General features: G+C 35.2%; 1 long non-coding RNA gene across 1 annotated transcript in view; it reads left to right on the top strand.

The window, feature by feature from the left end:
- LOC129480346 (uncharacterized) overlaps positions 1-21,328 on the top strand; it is a 100,429-nt gene extending 79,101 nt beyond the window's left edge. The window contains exon 5 of the long non-coding RNA XR_008657001.2: positions 21,305-21,328. This is a non-coding gene — a long non-coding RNA (uncharacterized lncRNA). The remainder of the gene's footprint in view (positions 1-21,304) is intronic.
- The last annotated feature ends 248 nt before the right edge of the window (positions 21,329-21,576 follow it).

The raw sequence follows: 21,576 nt of genomic DNA, 5'->3' as shown, positions 1-21,576 counted from the left end.
ATCAGGGTATCACTGCTGGTTATTCAGGGCCCAAGGGCTTTTCACTTAGCAGGTGATGAATACTGCTAGGACTGGGTGTTTCCCTTTAAGGCAGCAGGCTCCCCACTGGCCCAGAGTATGTCTAGAAATGACTTCCAGGAGCCAGGTCCTGGAATAGGACCTTCATGACTCTTACCAGTGCCCTATCCTGCTGTGGCTAAACTAGTATTCAAGATACAAGACAAAATCCTCCCAACTCTTCCCTCTCCTCTCCTCAATGGAAGGAAGGGTCTCTTTTGGGGTGGTGAGCTGTGCAGCCTGGAGTGGGTGAGGGGTGTTGCCAGCATTCCCTTAGCCTTCCCAGCTCATGTCCTCGGCACCAGGACTTACCTAAGAGTTGCAATCCTTGCAGCCTAGACCACCTTTTTAATTTACTTAGAGATCCTTTTGGCCCACAGTGGCAAGGTTTGTGGGAACTTAATTTCTGACACCTGGCATTGGCTATTCCCCTCTGGCTAGGCTAGTTTAAATGTTTCCTCCATGGGTGGGCATCAGCTGAATTTGGTCTGGTTTTCCTTTTTGCTATAACAGGACAGCATTGGGTTTGATTCTTCAAAATTGCTGTGCTCTCCCTCTTGCAGTACCCAGAGATGCCCTTTGCACTGCATCACCACTGCAGGCAATGGTGGCAGGGTAGCATCGGTGATTCAAGACTGTTTTTTTAGCTTCAGTGTCTCTTTCATTGATGTGATGATAAAACAAGGTACTATGAAGCCTCACCTGGTTTTTGTTTTTTATGATGGTGTTTTTACTTTGTAAATAGTTGTTAAATTGGTATCCTTGCATAGGGCGATGATTGGTGGATCCTTCCATTCTGCCATCTTGCTCCTAGAGCATTTGATAAAATTCAACATACTTTTATAATAAAAACTCTTACCAACATAGTCATAGAAGAATATACCTCAAAATACTATGGGTCTTACTAGACAAACCCACAGCTGACATTATACTTAATGAATAAAAGTTATAAGCCTTTCCTTTAAGACCTAGAACAAGACAAAGATACTCACTCTTATCACTCTTATTCAACATAGTACCAAAAGTCCTAGCCAGAGAAATCAGTGATGAAAAAGAAATAAAAGGCATCCAAATTGGAAAAGTGCAAATCAAGTTGTCCCTTTTTTATGATGACATAATCTTAAATATAGCTAAATGTACAGACCACCAAAAAACTGTTGGAATGGATAAACAAATTGAGTCAATTGCAGGATATAAATCAACACACAAAACTCACTAGAATTTTTATACACCAACAATGAAATAGTTGAAAAAGAAATCAAGAAAGCAATCTCACTTATAATAGCTACAAAAATTAATAAAATACACAGGAATAAATTTAACCAAAGACATGAAATATCTTTACAAGTAAAACTACAGAACACTGATGAAAGAAATTAAGCAGAACCCACACACAAAATTGAAGGGCATTCCATGCTCATGGATAGGAAGAATTAATATGATCATACTACTCAAAACTATCTACAATTCAGTGCAATCCTTATCAAATACTAGTGACATTCTTCAAAGAAATAGAAAAAAAAAACTTCTAAAATTTGTGTAGAACCACTGAAGATTCCAATTAGCCAAAGCAATCTTGAATGAAAAGAACAAAGCAGGGAGCATCACACTACCTGACCTCAAATTATACCACATAGCTATAGGAATGAAAACAACATGGTATTGATTTAAAAATAGACACATAAACCATTGGAACAGAATAGGAAACCTAGAAATAAATCCACCTATTTACAGCCAACTGAGTTTTGACAAGAGGACTTGGAATATTCATTGGGGAAAGGACGTTCTCTTCAATAAATGGTGCTGGGGAAAGCGGGCATGCACGTTCACAAGAATGAAATAGACCTCTATCTCTTGCCATATATACAAAAATCAACTAAAATTGATCAAAGACTTGAACATAATATTCAAAATGGTAAAACTTATAGAAGAAAACATAAGGGAAATGCTTCAAGACATCAGTCTAGGGAATAATTTTATGACTAAGACCTCAAAAGCACAGACAACAAAAACAAAAATAGAAAAAAAGGAGATTATATTAAACTAAACATTTCTGCACAGCAAACAAAACAGTCAACCAATGAAGATACAACTTCTTGAATGGGAGAATGTATTCATCTCGTAGGGGACTAATATCCTGAAGATACGAGAAACTCTACAGTAAAAAAAAAAAAAAAATCCCATTAAAAGTGGGTAAAGGATCTGAATGGATACTTCTCAAAAGATATACAAATGGCCAACAGGTTCATGATAAAATGCTTAACATACGTAGTCATCAGGGAAATGCAAATCAAAACCAGTGTGATATCATCTCACCCAAGTTAAAATGGCTTTTATCAAAGACAGGGAATAACAAATGCTGGCAAGGATATAAAGAAGGGGAACCCTTGTACGCCTTTGGTGGGAATGCAAATTAATACTGTCCCTACAGAAAACTGTAGGGAATTTCCTCCAAAGACTAAAACTAGAACTATTTTGTTCAGCAATCCCTCCACTAGGTATTTATCCTGAGGAAAGGAACTCAGTGTATCAAAAGGATAGCTTTACTCCCATATTTTATAGCCAAGATATGAAATCATTTTAAATTTCCATCAACTTAGGATACAGAAAACGTGGTATGTATACACAGCAGAATGCTATTCAACCACACACAAAAAAAATGAAATCCTGTTATTTGCTGCAACATGAATGGAACTAAAGGTTGTTATGGTAAGTTAAATAAGCCAGAAATAGAAAGACAAATATTGCATGTTCTCACTCATATGTGGGAGCTAAAAACTTTATTTCATAGAGGTAGAGAGTAAAATAATATTCACTAGAGGCTGAGAAGGGTGTATGGGGCCCAGGGAAGGAGGTTGCTTAATGAGTATAAACATAGTTAGATAGAAGGAATAATTTGTAGTGTTCTATAGCACAGTTGGATGACCACAGTTAACAATAATGCATTGTATTTTTCAAGATAACTAGGAGAGACAATGTGAAATGTTCCCTGTATAAAGAAACAATAAATGTTCAAGGTGATGAATATTTCTAAATACTCTGAATCAATCATTACACAACATATGCATGTATTAAAATATCATGTTTTACTCTATAAGTATGTGTAATTATTATGTATCAGTAAAATATTTAAAGAAATAATTAAAAAAATAAAAAATCAAATACTTGAACTCTCAATTCACAATTTACAATAACATTAGCCACTATTTATTAAGGACTTATTATACAACAGGCACTCTTCTTATTGCTATGTATGCAAAATTTTATTTCATTCTTACAATTTCTCCCACAAGGAAACATTATTATTATTCCATTTTACATACTCAAAAACAATAACAAGCAGAGGAAAAATATTATTCTGCCTATATTGAAATCCTATCTGTTCTCAGCTCTCTTTTCCAGAATTTAAGCAGTGTAAAGAATGTGCTTAAACTGAGCAAACAAGAAAGGGAAGTGATCTCATAGTGATGGCATAGGTTCACTTGCTGAAATAGAGCAGCCCTACTCCTTGGCAAGGCTAGTTTAACAAGTTCTTTAATGTGTAAAACCACTGGCATAAATATCTAAGCCATGACTGCTATTTTATTGAATATGCTTATATAGAAAGGCCATATTCATGTGGCCATCTCACTTTTATCTCATTTCCAAAGTAACTGCTCTGCCAGTAGGGAGTAACTTATAACAATGAAATTGACACAGAGTGCAGAAATCTGTCATTTCTTCTGTTTCTGTACGTGAGGCTAAAGCACTCCCCTGGAGATTCTATATGGTAAAGATTGGCATATTCCAATGGGGTATCTGATGGCCTTTGTTTTTGCAATAGAATCACATCCAACACAGAACCATTATGGATATCTGGAGTTTGTAAGATGAATCAGGGAAATTTAAAAGTATCCTCGATTCTTCATGCATGTGGTAGATCCACCTCTGGTTGAGTCCTTGAGGTTACCTTCTGGAAATGAGATATTATCAGACATATAATGAAATACCATAGGGGTGTTAAAAGAAATAGAAGGCCAGTGTACCCGGAGTAGTGTTCTGTGTTTATTAGATTTTACTTACTGAAAATGCTATTTCTATATTTTCTTAAAATTAAACAATTAAAATTTGATTTATACCTTCAATTATATGTTTTCAAAATTATAATCTTAATAAGATACATAGAAATACATTTGCTGTAATTAACCTTATGGGAAGGCAAAGAAAATAACATAAAATCATAGTTATTTTTTTAGATGATAAAAGGAGAAATAATTGACTTAAGGAGGCATAGAAACAATTCCACATATTATAATTTTGATGAAATAGTACCTTTCTGTCTTGTACCTAGATGAGTTTAGAATATGTCATCTTTTTTTCTTCAAAATATTTTAAAACACACACTATAACTTCTAGGTAAAAGGCAGTATTTTATTAAATATTTGTGATGTGGCCAATAGACCCAAGAGTGGCTTCCACTAATACCTGCCTCCTGGGGATTCAAGCCTTGCATAACTCCATTCCTTCAGTGCACTTGTGAATAGAATATGGCAAGGCAATGGGATCTCACTCTCTAATTAGATTATGGCAAAGATAATGGGGTGTCACTCCTGTGATGACCTTGAATACTGTAAATTTCTAACTTAACAGTCTGTGAGAGACTCTCCTTCTGGGCTTGAAGAAGCAAACTTCCATGTCGTGAACTGCCTATGGAGAGAGCCACATGGCAACATGGTTCTAGAGGTTAGCCTCTAGAGAGAGCCACATAGTTCTAGAGGTTGGCCTCTAGAATCTGAAGACAGCCTCCAGCTAAAAGCCAGTCAGAATCTGAGGTCCTCACTCCTGCAGCTGCCAACAACATACACATGCCTGGAGGTGGATAGCTTCCTAGTTGAGCATCCAGATGAAAATGCAGATCATGGCCAACAGTTTGCAGCCTTGCAACACACAAAACAGAGGACCCAGTTAAGCTGAGAAACTGTGAGATAATAATTGTGTGTTGTTTTAACTTGCTAGATTTGTTACATAGAAATAGAAAATTAATGCAAGGTGGATTTTAGAAAATACTGAATATCAAGTATGAAATTGTATTTGGCATTGAATTTATGTGTATGTGTATATGCATGTTCTTCTCACAGATTAGTTTTCCTTTCTTCTCATGTTAAGAGAGCAAGGAAAGAAAGAAACCATTTTAATCAAATGTTCTGATCAACCAAACCCAAAGTAGTAGGCAAGGACACACTAGTTAGCATTTGAAATAACATTGCATTTTGTTGACATTGTCTTCGTGCTTTCCACTTACGAATCTTCCGATCTGTTATGATATGGTCTCCACAAGTATCCCCACTGCCAGGCTGTTGACTTAACAAGATGAAAGATATGCAATGAAGCCAAGTAAACACAATAGTTCAACCACTTGGAAAAAAGCCACAAAACACTTTTGTTAAAGCCAAAAATGTAAATAATACTTCTGTATAATACCAGAAAGTATATAGGAGAAACATCAACAACAACAAAGAGACAAACAAATGGAGAGCTTAATATTGTGAGGATGAAAGAGAGATTCTATGTTAGGACCAATTGCTATAAGACTCAGTGTATGCATGAAGCTTTCAAGGTACAGAAAAACAATAATCAGGAATCCCCAAAATAAATGCATTAGAATGCCTTATAAAGCCCTCTGTACAACTGAGAATATATTAAGAGTTCTAGTACCAAGATAAAAATATGACACATGATCCTGTTCATGTTTCTTTTGAGCAGCACATTTGTGAATGGAAAATTTTCCATAATGGTTTAACAGGTCATGAGATAAGATGAGTTTGTTTTAGGAAAAAGGCGGAAGAGGAAAGGCTCTCTTCTAGAACCTTCAGAACACAACACTCTGGAACATTTTACATCATCATTTGTTTTTGTGGCTTATGTTTTGCTTTTAAAATTTCATATATATATACATATACTACAAATATGTATATATATGTGTATGTATGCATATATGTGTTTATATATACATATGTGTGTATGTATATGTATATTTAGAGAGAGAGCACAAATTTCTGGTCAATCTCACTATTACTGTTGGAAAACAATATTCTAACATTTAAGGTAATTGCATTTTACCTCTTATGTGTGTATCTATTAATAAATCCATGTAAATATTTATTAGAATTATTTAAGCAAGTACTTTCTCCCATTCTGAAAATTGTGTCTTCCCTTTGTTTTCTACTTTGCTATGCAGAACCTCTTTAGCTTAATGTGTCTATTTTTGTTTCAGTTGCCTGTGCTTTTGAGGTCTTACACACAAAAAATTCTTTCCCAGAATCACGTCCTGGAGTGTTTTCCAGGACATAACTCTGGGGAAATCATGCATATGATCTGCATATTTTTTGTGTATTTTGTGTATGTTGAACCACCCCTGTGTCCCTGGGATGAATTGCATTTGATCATCATAAATGACCTTTTTAATGTTGAATTCTGTTTGCTAGTTTTTTTTGAGGATTTTTGCATCTATATTTACTGGTGATATTAGCCTGTACTTTTCTTTTTTTGCTGTGTCCTTGTCTGGTTTTGGTATTGAGGTAATGATGACTTTATGGAATGAATTTGGAAGTATTCCCTCCTCAATTTTTTGTAGAGTGTAAGTAGAATTGTTATTAGTTCTTTATGTGTTTGGTACAATTCAGTAGGGAAGCCATAAGATGGGGGACTTTTTATTATGGCTTTGATCATGCTGCTCAGTATGGGTTTGGTGAAGTTTTCTGCTTCATTATAGTTTAATCTTGGTAGGCTGTATGTTTCTAGGAACTGATCCATTTCTTCTAGATTTTCCCATTTGTTGGCTTATAGGTCTTCACAATAGTCTCTAATGAATGTTTGTATTCTTCTGTCTCAGCTGTTAGTTAAAAGGTTTCCCTTTTCATTTTTGATTTTATCTATTTGGGTCTTTCTTTTTTTTTAGTCTAGCTAAAGTTTAATCAACTTTATCTTTTCAAAAAAGCAACTTTTTCTTTTATTGATCTTCTGTATTTTTTAGTCTCAATTTCATTTATTTCTACTCTGATCTTTACTCTTTCTTTCATTTTGCTAATTTTAGGTTTGGTTTGCTTTTGCTTTTTTAGTTCCTTTAGGTGCTTCCTTAGATTCTTTATTTTAAATATTTCCACTATTTTGATGTAGACATATTTTTCCTATAAAATTCCCTCTTAGTACTACTTTTATTATATCTTACAGATTTTGTCATGTTGTATTTTTATTTGTTTCAAGAAATGTTTAAAACATTTTTTTCTTAATTTGTTCATTGACTTAATGGTTGTTCAGGGGCACATTGTTTAATTTCTATATTTTTGTGTATTTTTGATGTTCCTTTTGTTGTTAATTTCTAATGTTATTCAACTGTGCTCAAAAGAGATACTTGACATAATTCCTACTTTTTTGAATTTGTTGCGACTATTCTGTGGCCTAAGAGATGAACTATTCTGGAGAAGGTGCAATGTGCTGATTAAAATAATATGTATTCTGTGAGAGTTGGGTGAAATTATCTGTAAATGATATTTTGGCCTATACGGTCTAGTGTGCAGTTTAACTCCAATGTGTTTTGTTGATTTTCTGTCTAGCTGGTACATTACTGAGCATGAGATGTTTACATCCCTTACTATTATTGTATTACATAATATTTCTCTTTTGTAATCACTAATGCTTGCTTTATATACTTGGGAGCTCTGGTGTTAGATGCACAGATATTTGTAATTGTTATATTCTCTTGCTGGCTTGACCCCTTTATCATTATGTGATGACCTTCTTTGTCTCTTTTAACAGTCTTTGATTTGCAGTCTATTTTACCTAATAGAAATAGAGTTGTTCTTGCTTTTTTCTTGCTTTCCATTATCTGAAATATCTTTTCATGGAATATATTTTCCACCCCTTCTCTTTTAGTTTATGTGTGTCTTTATAGGTAAAGTGGATTTCTGGTAGGCAGCATGTCTTCGGGTCTTGTTTCCTTATCCATTCAGCCACTCTATGCCTTTTAAATGGAGAGTTGACTATTTAAATTCAATGTTATTATCAATAAGTAATGACTTAGCACTGCCATTTTGTTGGTTGTTTTCTGGATGTTTATTAACTTCTGTCTTTCTTACTGTTTTCCTTTGTGTTTAAGTAATTTTCTCTGGTAGTATGTTTTAATTTGTTGCTTTTCATTTTAAGCAAATATATTATAGATTTTCATATTGTGATTACCACGAGGCCTATAAAAACATTTTATAGATATAACAAGTTATTTTAAAGAGATGCTAACTTATCTTAGATCACAATGAATGGAAACAAAAATAAAAATAAAACTCTACACTTTAACTCCATTTTCCTAACACATTGACTTTATGTTGTTCTTACATATTTTTATATTACCTAACTCTTACAGGTTGCTGTAGCTATTACTTATTTTGACCCATTTGTCTCTTGGACTTCATGCAAGAGTTACATGGAGATTTCACACCACACTTACAGTATTACAGTATTTGAGTTTTGTTTGTGTATTTAATTTTACTAGTCGGTTTTATACCTTTAAATGTTTTCTTTTTGCACATTAGTGTTTTTTCCCTTCAGAGTGAGGAACTTCCATTAACATTGCTTATAAAACTTGTCTTATGGTGGTGAACTTTCTCACCTTTTGTTTATCTGGGAAACACTTCATCTCTCCTTCATATTTGAAGCATAGCTTTGCTGGATATGGTATTCTTGAATGGCCGTTTTTTTTTTTTCTTTTAACATGTTAAAACTGTCATTTCACTCCCTCCTGGCCTGTATGGTTTTGATTGAGAATTCTGTTGCTACATGAATTGGAGTGCTTCTTTATACATTATTTGCTTCTTTTCTCTTGTTGCTCATAGTATAATCTCTTTCTTACTGACATTTGAGAATTAATTATTGTAGTACTTGTGTTCACCTCTTATACTGAAGTGCTTAAAGATTTGAGGCAAAAGCCAAAGAAATAAGGTGGATACAATTTTAAGACAGTCGGGAGGGGAAAATGGCCTATGATCTCAAAAAGTTGAAAGGATCAAATTCCAGAGATTGGAATTTAAGATGTCAAATACTATCCTCATCAAACATCTCCTTCTGCAGAGTAACTTCCACCAACCTGTCCTTTGGGTTTTGGGGCAAGCCAATGTTAAGAGGTTAACCCTGCAGTATCCTTCCCCATGACATACTGTAGCTCAATTCAAAGTAAAATGTTAGTTAATGTTTTTCTAAAATGTAAATGCTTAGTTTTTATTTTAAGGGTTTCTTCAGGACTTTATTTGCATGGCTCTATTATACCTTTTGTATAATATGTGTTCACAACACTGTGTGTGTTTACTACATATGAGTACTATACAGTGCCTGCATACCATGTGTATTTATTGTGAATACTGCATATGTTTACTGTTTGTATATGTGTGTGTCTTATCAAATAAAAGAGTTAAAGTACTACAATCACAGTGCAGTGGAGTATGTTACAAAAAATGCTACAATTGGAAAGTTATTTTATTATAAAGATAATTACATATAATTATTTGTAAAAATAATATATTAAATAAGACATTTTAAACATGAATATGTATAAAATAATGTTATGTATTGATTAGTTGATGAATATTGTGACCAGAGGCTTTCAAAAATCTGACCCTAAATGCTTCTATACAGCTGGTTGGGATGTAAATTAGTTTAGCCACTGTGGAAAGTTTTTTTGAGTTTTTGAGATTTGAGAAATTTAAAAAAACTTAAAAGATGTATTAGTCCATTTTCATATAGCTATGGAGAAATACCTGACACTGGGTAATTTAAAAGAAAAAGAGGTTTAAGGGACTCAGAGTTCCACATGGCTGGAGAGGCCTCACAATCATAGCAGAAGGCAAAGGAGATGCAAAGTCATATTGTACATGGTGGCAAGCAAGAGAGCTTGTGCAGGGAAATTGCCCTTTATACAACCATCAAATCTCATGAGACTTATTCACTATCACAAGAACAGAATAGGAAAAACCTGCATCCATGATTCAATCAACTCCCACAAGATCCCTCCTATGACATACAGGGATTATGGGAACTACAATTCAAGATAAGATTTTGGTGGCGACACAGACAAACCATATCATTCTTCCCCTTGCCACTCCCAAACCTCATGTCCTCACAATTCAAAACACAGTTATGCCCTTCCAATAATCCCCCATCTTAACTCATTCCAGGATTAACTCAAAAGTCCATGTCCAAAGTCTCATCTGGGACAAGGCAAATCCTTTCCACCTATGAGACTCTAAATTGAAAAGTAGGTTAGTTACTTCCTAGATACAATGGAAGTACAGGCATTAGGTAAATACAGCCATTCCAACTGGGAGAACTGAGACAAAACAAAGGGGCCTCATGCTTATCCAAAGTCCAATAGGGTAGTCATTAAACCTTAAAGTTCCAAAATGATCTCATTTGACTCCATGTTTTACTTCCAGGTCACACTGATGCAAGGAGTGGGCTCCCATGGACTTGGAAAGCTCTGCCCCTGTTGCTTTGCGGGTACAGCCCCCCTCTCAGCTGCTTTCATGGGCTGGTATTGAGCATCTGAGGCTGTTTCAGGTGTACGGTGCAAGCTATTGGTGGATCTCCCATTCTGATGTCTGGAGGATGGTGGCTCTCTTCTCACAGCTTCACTAGGCAGTGCCCTGCTAGGCAGTAGGGACTCTGTGTGGGGCTCTGGCCCCATATTTCCCTTCTGCACTGCCTTAGCAGAGGTTTTCCATGAGGCTCTACCCCTGCAGCAAACTTCTGCCTGGACATTCAGGCATGTTTATATATCCTCTGAAATCTAGGTGAAGGTTCCCAAATCTAAATTCTTGACTTTTATGCACCTGCATGCTCAACCTCATGTGGAAGCTGGCAAGCTTTGGGGCTTGTACCCTCTGAGGCCACTGGTTAAAAGGGGCCAAGATCTGAAGTGTACCCTGGCCCCTTTTAGCCATGGCTGGAGCAGCTGGGATACAGGGCACCAAGTGTTTAGGCTACACATAGCAGGGGAACCTTGGGCCCAGCCCTCAAAACCATTTTTTCCTCCTAGACCTCCAGGCCTCCAGGAGAGGCTGCTGTGAAGGTCTCTGACATGCCCTGGAGACATTTTTCCCATTGTTTTAGTGATAAACAATCAGTTCCTTGTTACTTATGCAAATTTCTGCAGCAGGCTTGAATTTCTCCCCAGAAAATAGGTTGTACTTGTCTATTGCTTCATTAGACTGCATATTTCCCAAACTTCTATTCTCTTCTTCCTCTGGAATATTTTGCTGCTTAGAAATTTCTTCCCTCAGCCACTATAAATCATTTTTCTCAAGTTCAAAATTCCACAGATGTCTAGGGCAGGGGAAAAATGCCGACAGTCTCTTTGCTAAAGCATAACAAGTGTCACCTTTGCTTCAGTTCCCAACAAGTTCCTCATCTTCATCTGAGACCACCTCAGACTGGCCTTTACTCTCCATGTCACTATCACCATTTTGGTCAAAGCCTGTCAACAAGTCTCTATGAAGTTCCAAACTTTGCCACATCTTTCTGTCTTCTGAGTCCTCCAGGTCTCTAGGAAGTTTCAAACTTTTCCACATTTTCCTATCTTCTTCTGGACCCTCCAAACTGTTCCAAAGTTGGTTAGAACCTCTACCTGTTATCCAGTTCCAAACTCACTTCTACATTTTTGGGTATCCTTAAGGCAGCAACACTCTACCAGTACCAATTTGCTGAATTAGTCCATTTTCATACTGCTATGAAGAAATACCTGAGATGGGGTAATTTATAAAGAAAAAGATGTTTAATGGACTCACGGTTCCACATGTCTGGGGAGGCCTCACAATCATGGCAGAAGGCAAAGAAGGAGCAAAGTCACATCTTACATGGTGGCAGGCAAGAGAGCATGTGCAGGGGAACTGCCCTTTATAAAACCGTCAGCTCTCGTAAGACATGTTCACTATCATGAGAACAGTATGAGAAAAACTTGCCTCCATGATTCAATTATGTCCCACCAGGTCCTCCCACAACATGTGGGGATTATGGGAGCTACAATTCAAGATGATATTTGGGTGGAGACACAGCCAATCCATATCAAAAGAGAACTATCATTTGACCCAGCAATCCCATTACTGGGTATGTACCCAAAGAAATATAAATCCTACCATAAAGACACAGGAATGCCTCTGTTTATTGCAGCACTATTCACAATAGCAAACACATAGAATCAACCTAGATGTTCATCAATGGTGGGCTGGATAAAGAAAATGTGGTACATATACACTTTGAAATACTACCCAGACATAAAAAAGAATGAGATCATGGCCTTTGTAGAAATATGAATGGAGCTGGAGGCCATTATCCTAAGTGAATTAATTCAGAAACCAAAAACCATAACTGTGTGTTCTCACTTATAAGTGGGAGCTAGACATTGAGTACACACGGACACAAAAAATGGAACAACAGCACCACATCTTACCTGAGGGTGGAGGATGGGAGGAGCATGAAGACTGAAAAACTGCCTATTGAGTATTATGCTGATTACCTGGGTGACAAAATTGTACACCAAACCCCTGCGACTTGCAATTTACCCATGCAACAAACCAGTCCACGTACCCCTTGAAGATAAAATAAAATTTGGAAGGAATAAAAAAAGAAACTGACCCTATATTTTCCCTTAGAACAATGATTCAGTTTCCAGTATGTTAGTGTTCATGGTGACTTTACAGACTGTAATTACCTAGAATAATAATAATCTAAGGCATTATTATTTTATTATAATTACTATTATTTTATAAATATAACTTTTGTTTATATTTACCTTGAGGCTTATCAATTTATTTGTTCAATTCTCCCTCTTCTATTGCAGACCCTGTGTGTGAGTGCATATGTATGTGTGTTTTCTCTTACTGAAGTACATAGGAATTATTTTGGTGAATCTCTGTTGGTGATATATTTTCTCAGTTTTTGTTTACAAAAAGTTCTTATGTTTATTTAGAAAAAAATTATTTTTCTGGGTATATAATTCTGCATTGAGAGTTATTGTCTTCTAGAACTTTGAAGATACTCTCCCACTTTCCTCTAAACTTTGTTACTGTGGTTAAGATCTTTACCCTTAGTCTAATGGTTGTAGCCTGTACATTGTAGGTAATCTGACTTTTCTTTCTGACCGAATTTAAGTATTTTTTTATATCCTGTGGTTCTGATAGAACCATTCTGTAGTTATGATATTCTACAACAGATTTAGTTATGAAATTTCCCTCTGGCTTGTGTTTCCTGTGTATGCAGATTCATGTCCTTTTCAGCTGGTATCTCTTCTTCTCTTAGTCTCCTTATTTTCTTCTGTTTCTTAACTACTCTATTGTATTTTTGATGCCTTTGAGACTCATTCAAAGTACTTTCTTCATATATATCCTCTGAGTACTGATTCTTGTTTTGTGGTGTTTAGCTTGTTTTCTAGCAAATCTGTTGAGTTTTTATTTCAATGAGTATACTTTTTATTTCTCAAAATGGAATATAGTTCATTTTCAAATACGCCAAGTCATTTTTATACCTTTGTCTTGCTGTCTTATTTTCCTGATTTCATGGTTTTTTAAAAATATTTCAGATTAAGCAATGTAAAACTGACATATAATAAACTTAATATCAGAAGTTTTGAAGAAAACCTACCTTTTTTTTGGTCTGTTTATTTGATAAGCTTTTATTGTGACCTGATATTTGGGTTAATTCAATTTGCATCAAATCTGTGGGTCTAAATTTGGAATTTTTTTTCAAGGAAGATTTGCAATTGCTGCTTGTGAGTTAAAATGATACCAAACTGCCTGGGAATATTTCAGGCTTTTTAATAATCCTGGCTTAATGCAAAACTTTTGAATGTACACACAAGTCTTTGTCCACTCATTCTAAGCAAATGTGGCCATTTACCCCATTGATATCTTGATTGTTATTTGCTAATATATCACAATATCTTACCTGCTTTCTGTAATAATTTTTAAGGTAGATATTCCTTTATGTAGAAATAGCAAAGTATTAAAATGTATGTCTGTCTTACATTTTAATTTCTTTGATATCTTATTATTGTGATTAGTAGTTATTTCAGAATATTAATTGTGTCAGACTACTGGTTGAGAAGAAAATAATAACTACTGGTCACCTAAAATTCCTTGACATGTTATTAAGAACCATACAAAGCATACAAAAATTTGCTTGAAATGTATGTACATGGCATTTTTATTGAAGTAAAATATGCATGTGTATGTGCTTATGCAAAATCACATACATACCTATGTTTAAAACAAATCTTGAAAGTTCAACCTGATAAATTTTACATATTTATATGCCCTTATAACTGTTAAGAATACACAACATCTTCAGTATACTGGAAGGCTTTCCTGGGCCCTCTGTCAGTCAATAACTCGAATGGTAACCACTGTTTTGACCTCTCACCAAAGGTTACTTTTGTCTGTCTTTTAAATGCTTTCAAGCTAAATTTTAAAGTATTTACTATTTGGGTCTGGAATTTGTGGGAGTCCATATCACGTTTGTGAAATTTATTACTGTGTGGCATACTTCAATTATTTGTTCTTCTTCATCACTGTATGATACTGTATTTTATATACGGATGTGTGGGTTATTTTCTGTTTTTAGTTGTTGTGAATGATACTGCGAAAAACAGTCCTATGTGTGTCTTTTGGCTTAAATACATATTAATTAATGTTGGGTATATATTTAAACATAGAGTCACTGGGTGATGCATGTGCTTTATGTTCAGATGTATTAGCAGCTGCTAAGATTATTGAAATGATTTTATTAACCTAGATTGCATGAGAAAATGTAGATGCTCCATATCTTTTATAAATCTTGAGGTTGTTTTTTTGGTATGGCTTTTTTGCCATTTGTGTGAGAGTGCAGTAGAGTCTACTTGTGGTTTTAGTGAGCATTTTTCATTGACTAGAGATTATTTCATTGTCTTATTGTATATCTAGATACTCTCTTCTTTGCAGTACCTGTTCAAATATTTTGATCACTTTCTTAAATTGGATTGCTTGGGATTTTAAAACTGATGTGTAGAGTTTCCTTATATATTTTGAAAATGGTTCTTTGTAGCTTCTTTTTGGAAGAGAAAAAAAATAAAACAGTGAAGAAATGAAACTGTAAGATGAAGAAATGTTTACACTTATCGGTCTATATCTATAAGCAACATTTATGATAGTTGCTGCTTGTCTATTTCTTCCTGTTAATCCAAACTCCAGCAGGTTCCGAGAGCTGGAACATTAGCAATGTATACGTGATGAAGTAAAGTAAAACCCCAGATTCTGAAGGTAAGTTAGTACAGAATCTGTGTTTAAGTGCTGCTTACATTGCTCTAGTTATTTTCCATTTGTGAACAATACTTCCAAATGCTTCGCATCACAAAAGGTTTTATATGTATGTGAAATTTAGGAGAGTCCTAAAAATTCATGCCCCTATTGAATGCGGATTCAATTGGTGCGGTTTCCCAACCTGATAATTAAAAGGGTTCTAAAAGTAGAAACTAATCGAATTTCAATTTACTTCTCTTTCTGCATCAACAGCATGATTTTAGAGACTTTTTTAAAATAGCTATTTATGTTCAAATATTTCATTGTAGCATGACATTAATGATCTTGTAAGTAGGCTAATTGTAGATTCCTTTGCAGACCTCCTTTGGAGATACTTCTGTTCAATGCTCAGAGCCAGTAGAATAGGTTTAGTTCAAAAGTCCACCCTGGTATTTGTGAGATGCTTTACTTTCTTAAATTCACAGGAGTTAGAAACAAACTTTATATGCAAGTACAGACTGCTTGAAACTACAAGACATTTTTATATCTTTATATTACCTGGGAAATTATTTTTGGGGTTCTTATAAATTTTGCAATTTTGCAATTTTTCAAATCACATAACACTTCCTTCTCTGTGTTCTCCCATCCAAATATGTAACGGTGACTTTAATAATTTATCCCCATACAATGCTGAATTCAACTTCAGGATGTTCACATACTTGAGATATCCATGGAGTCATGAATTCAGAAACTCTAGTCCAGGATATAAGGAGGCTGCCTATTATAAGGCTTTACACAGACTTCATTGTGAGTATCCATTTACTTGAATGTTTCACCAGAAGATGGCTCTAGGGTCATGAAAAGGAGGAATTGTAGCACTGGGAAAGGGAGGTAGAGGCAACTCTGAATTGAGTATTGAGAAGACACCACAGTGACATGTCTAAAGCCTTGTTCTATCATCCAGGTAAAATCCACATACTTTTAATTGCTGGAAATGTAAACCTGATGAACTCCTTCAAAGTCATAGTGTCCACATGTTTACAGTTTTATCAGCTTCAGGAACTCAATTCAGTACAAGCATTTCACATGTTTCAGAAATGTACCATAAAGACTTTTTCCTCATCATTTGGAGGAGAAAACAATGAACCAAATACATAGATGAATAGAGAAAAAATATATATTCCTAGAATTTTTCTTCCAGAGATTAATAAAGAAGCATTAAAACTTCTGGAGAAAATCTATTCTCATGGGTTACATGGCTGAATTGGTTGGAAATTTGTTGTTATATAATCTAGGGATTTATTTGGATTTTGAAACTGCGCTTGACAATAAACTCTATATTCTAGATATTTTGCAAAATATGATAGAAGTTTATTTTTACTCTGCCTATGGAAGCCTTTTAGCAATGAAAAATATCAAATAAAATTTAAATTAAGCAAATTATTTTTATTATATTAGATTATAGTTTTCCTTGAAGCTTCTTAATCTGCATTTGTTATTGATGTGTTTGGTACTAAAATTCTCTTTTTTTCTGTCTGCCTGTATATGTCTTATATATGTATATGTGTGTGTATATGTAAAATATCAAACTATTAAACCTGGGCAAACAGATATTTTTGATTATTTAAATATAAAGCAATCAGAAACAGAAATTAAATTTCAAGTACACTATCTTAAAAATACAAAATAATTTAGACAAATTCATTTTGTTGTGCTGTGTATCAAAAATTTTTAAATATTTGAGATGTTTAATAAATACTGTCCACATTTAAAGAAGATTCTATGCTAATATATAACATTCAATGGAGTAAGCCTCCTAATTAGAATAATGTCCCCCTAAAACTCATGTTCACTCAGAACCTGCGAATGTGACCTTAATTGGACATAGGTTCTCTGCAGATGTTATCAAGTTAAGATGAGTTCATACTGGATTACAGTGGTCCCTAGGCCAATGACTGATGTTCTTAAAAGAAAAGAGAAATTTGGACATTGATTCAGACAGAGGGATGATGACTATGTAAAGATGAAGGCAGAGATTGGAGTGATGCTGCCACAAGCCAACAATACCAAGGACTGACAACAACCACCAGAAGCTAGAAGAGACAAGGGAGAATTTTTCTCTGGGGACTTTGGAGGAAATACAGCCCTGTTGACACTTTGATTGTGGACCTCTAGCCTCCAGAACTGTGAGATAATACATTTCTGTTGTCCTATGCCACCTATTTGGTGAGACTGTTATGGCAGCCTTAGGGAATGAATTCAGATTCCCATTGCTCCTAGATAAAGTCCAAACTTCTTTCTATGGCCTGTAAGATACTTTCTGATCAGGCGCTACTTCAGTCTTCAGCCTGTTTTGTCTTCTTATCTTACTCTTTCTTCGAAGTTAATTGAACAATGTCATTATTACTAATTTTATTATAAAATTGTTTATGTTCTAATTTACACACAAATTTCTATTTTCAAGTTAAAAACCATTTGCCAAGAAAATACTGCCAAGTCCCTAGGTTCAAACATGGCTAGTACAGACATGTTTTCACAGTTGGAGTTTTAAGGCATGTTATCAATAGCAATGATTTATTGAAAGCCATCACTGCATCATTGCTGAATCATATTTAAGTTTGTAATGATTTGTGGGAGTAGAAATGGAAAATGTAATATTAATACACTCATCTGTGAAAGCTCATTTTGATGGTTAATGTTATGTGTCAAGTGAGTCAAGTGATACCCAGATAGCTGGTAAAACACGCCTGAGTATGTCTGTGGAGGTCTTTCTGGAAGTGATTAGCATTTGAATCAGTAAACTGAGTGATATGGTTTGGATCTGTGTCTCTGACCAAATGTCATGTTTAATTGTAATCCTCATTGTTGGAGGTAGGGCCTGGTGGGAGGTGATTAGATCATGGTGTTGGTTTCTCATGGTTTAACACCATCCCCCTTGGTCCTGTCGTCATGATAGTGAATGAGTTCTCGTGAGATCTGGTTTTCTTAAAGTGTGCAGCACCTTCCCCCTCTCTCTTACTCCTGCTCTGGCCATGTAGGACATGCCCGCTTCTCCTTCACCTTCTCTCATGATTGTAAGTTTCCTGAGACCTCCCAAGAAGCAGAAGCCACTATGCTTCCTATACAGCCTGCAGAACCATGAGCCAATTAATTCTCTTTTCTTCATAAATTACCCACTTACAAGTATTTCTTTACAGCCATGCAAAAATGGACCAATGTGGGTGGGCATCATCCAGCCTACTGAGGGCCAAATAGAACAAAAACATAAAGGGAAAGCAAATTACTACCCTCCTTGAGCTGAAACACCCATCTTCTCCTGCCCTTGGACAAGTGTGGGGAAAGGGTAAGAGTGGGCAGTAAAAGGATTCAAATTGCAGTAGAGAATTAGAATCATCAATGCAGTCTACCCTGATTTCTGCTTATAATCTAAATGAAGAAGGACAAATATTTTCATAATACAGACACATGACAGAAAAAGAAATTATCAGTTGAAATTTGGTGCAAGACACATGGGTCAGTGGTTGATTGTGGAGAGAGCACTGTGGGCTTCTTCTGCCTCTATAACTCTAGGAACCATAGGCAAATGATCAGCTTGTTATCTCAGACATCTCAATAAAACTTGTTCCTGAGGTGGAAAGGAGCCTAGTTATATAACACTTTCTCAACTGCTATCATTTTAAAGTTAGCAAGAATTGAAAAGATTCTAAAATCCCTTTCAATATGCCACCTAAAGCTCACTACCATTATTAAATAGGCTGCATCTTTCTGTATTCAAAATTTCTGGGTGGCCTGTTATGGTGATGTCAGGCATAGAAATAATTAATCACTGAGGCCTGAAAGCATACAGAAATGTGATTACATCTAAGTCAGCATGTATAGCTCAAAATCAGCTACAGTGTCCAAATGGATACTACTGTAAGAGCAAATTACACTTAGAAAAATTAGATAACTAAAGGGCAGGACCATTTTCTCAAAGAAAGGGGCTGTGAGCTCCCATCATCACTTTGTTTATCATGGGGACACCGGTGGCAGAATCAGATGACCTAAGTTCTTGTCATAGCTGTAACAGTTAATCTTGTGACTGTTATAAAGTTTTGTTTTTAGCTTTGCGGATCCCATTTTCACAGCTGTAAAACAGGTATAGTTACAATTTACAAAGATGTTAAGAAAGCACTTGATATGTTAGTGAAAAGATTTTACCCAATGTAACCTATTCACCATGATATTCGTTGTTATTTCAACTTGAAAGACAGATACAGTTTCCAAATTCTGTCAATTTACTTTATAGAAAGAGTGACACAGAATGAAGTAACATATGATGCACCTGATTGCCATATGCCTTAAGGATTTTTGAGCTTCATTTAGGAGCTTCAGTTCCTGCTTCTTATTTATTCCTTGTCCACAGAGTGCATTACTAATGCCAAATAGTGACATAATTTAAATGACTCAAGTTTCACGAACACTAAGAGAGAGAGAGAGTTTGAAATTCATGTTGCCCAATTCTCTACATTTCCCATTGACATTCATTTGTTTGAAGGTTTTCAATTTTTGCAATTTCTGAAATAATAATGGTCTGAACTGTAGGAAGGGCTTATGGAGGTTGACATGTGAGACAGTGTGTGTCTCACTGTGAGGCCACTCAAACACTGATTGCAAATTTGCCTTGAGTTAATCTGTCTCTATTTTCTGTTCCCATCATGTTTCCTTTGTGACCAATGGTAAGTAACAAATGCAAATTTCACTTTCCAATTGAAGGAATGATCTATATCTGCTTTAAGAGAGAGAGAAAGTGTGATTTTTACATGTAAACATTCTGTAGGATAATAAATACAAAAATATTGCCATAAAAGGGGGTGATGTGAAGGTCAAGGAGGCTTAATTGATAAGAAAATCCAGAATCAGGTCCTTAGTAAAAGTAAACTGTAAAGTGAGGACTTGTGTTTTATACGTCATAAACTAAAGCTTATCGTTGGTAGGAAAACAACTGTACAATGACACCTCATTTTAACTAGATTCAATGTGTGAAGCAAGGCTGCTATTCACTTCTTGGATGAATGTTTGTTTCACCCATGATGAGGATGAAACCTGCTGATACATCACCAAAAAATGGAAGATTTTTTTTTTAAGCAAGCAAAGCAGCAAACAGCAGGATGGAAATTCAGTGCAGAATAAAATCATATAAGAATCTTGTTTGATGCTACAGAAAAGTAATTGGATTTGTGAATACCGGGCAAACAGCTCAATGAAAATGAAATGATATGCTGATGTGCTGACATTTGAGCTGGTCTTATAGAAAGGAGAAAAAAAATAAGCCTTAAATTTGAACCATGGAAATTTTTCTTGCCCTTTTGTGACTTCTTGCATAGGGATATCAATTTCATATAAATAAGTTGAAAAAGGGGTCTGAAATATATTCTCATATGCATAATTTTTAAAAATTTGAATATAATCTTAAAACATTTGAATATGTTAAATAGATAATAGAATATCAAGGGGAAAAGAGTATTCATTTATTAAAATTGTTAATAATTTAGTATGTTTTTAAAACGTGAGAGCCAAATTCAAACTAAAATAAGAATCTCAGTTAACAAGATATATTTGCTATTGTCATGATAACTGCAACCTAAGTCAAGCAAACTAATCTTAGAAATAAATAGCTTTTATGTGGAAGTTGATGAAAGCCTCTAGCAGTACAGCTAGGGCACATCTGCGTTATTCCAGCAATACTCAGTGGTTAAAAGTTATGCATTTATACATAATACATGCCTTTGATTCACATCTATATTACCAATGGATAGCCTGTTTCCATTGCGCCTCATTCCACAAAATGTACGCAATTCTCTAAGAATGCATTGGGAAGTGGCAATTCTAGGTAGCTTTTTATATGAATGCAATTTTAATTAAAATATTTAGCAGTTACTCTAAAATAATGCTCTTTATTATGTTCTCTATTGTAGATTTGATATCAAAGTGTAAAGGGGATCAGTACAGCAGTAAACCCTGCAGGATACAGGATGTCAGTCAGGTGCAAGTAGGAGGACAAACTCCTGGCCATGCAGGGTTACCGTGTTCTGGCCGTGCACAGTAACTGAGTTCATTGTATGCAAAGACTATGCTGTGGATTCATTGTCCCTTAAATTCAGTCTACAATGTAGTGTGTTGTAGAAGAGATACTTAAACATTGAACTCCTTCCTCTTCCAATAATTCTATATGATGAGATACATTTAA

The sequence above is a fragment of the Symphalangus syndactylus genome, chromosome 4 (assembly GCF_028878055.3).
Source record: "Symphalangus syndactylus isolate Jambi chromosome 4, NHGRI_mSymSyn1-v2.1_pri, whole genome shotgun sequence".
Classification (NCBI taxonomy): Eukaryota; Metazoa; Chordata; class Mammalia; order Primates; family Hylobatidae; genus Symphalangus; species Symphalangus syndactylus.
This window is presented reverse-complemented; position numbering and strand designations above follow the sequence as displayed.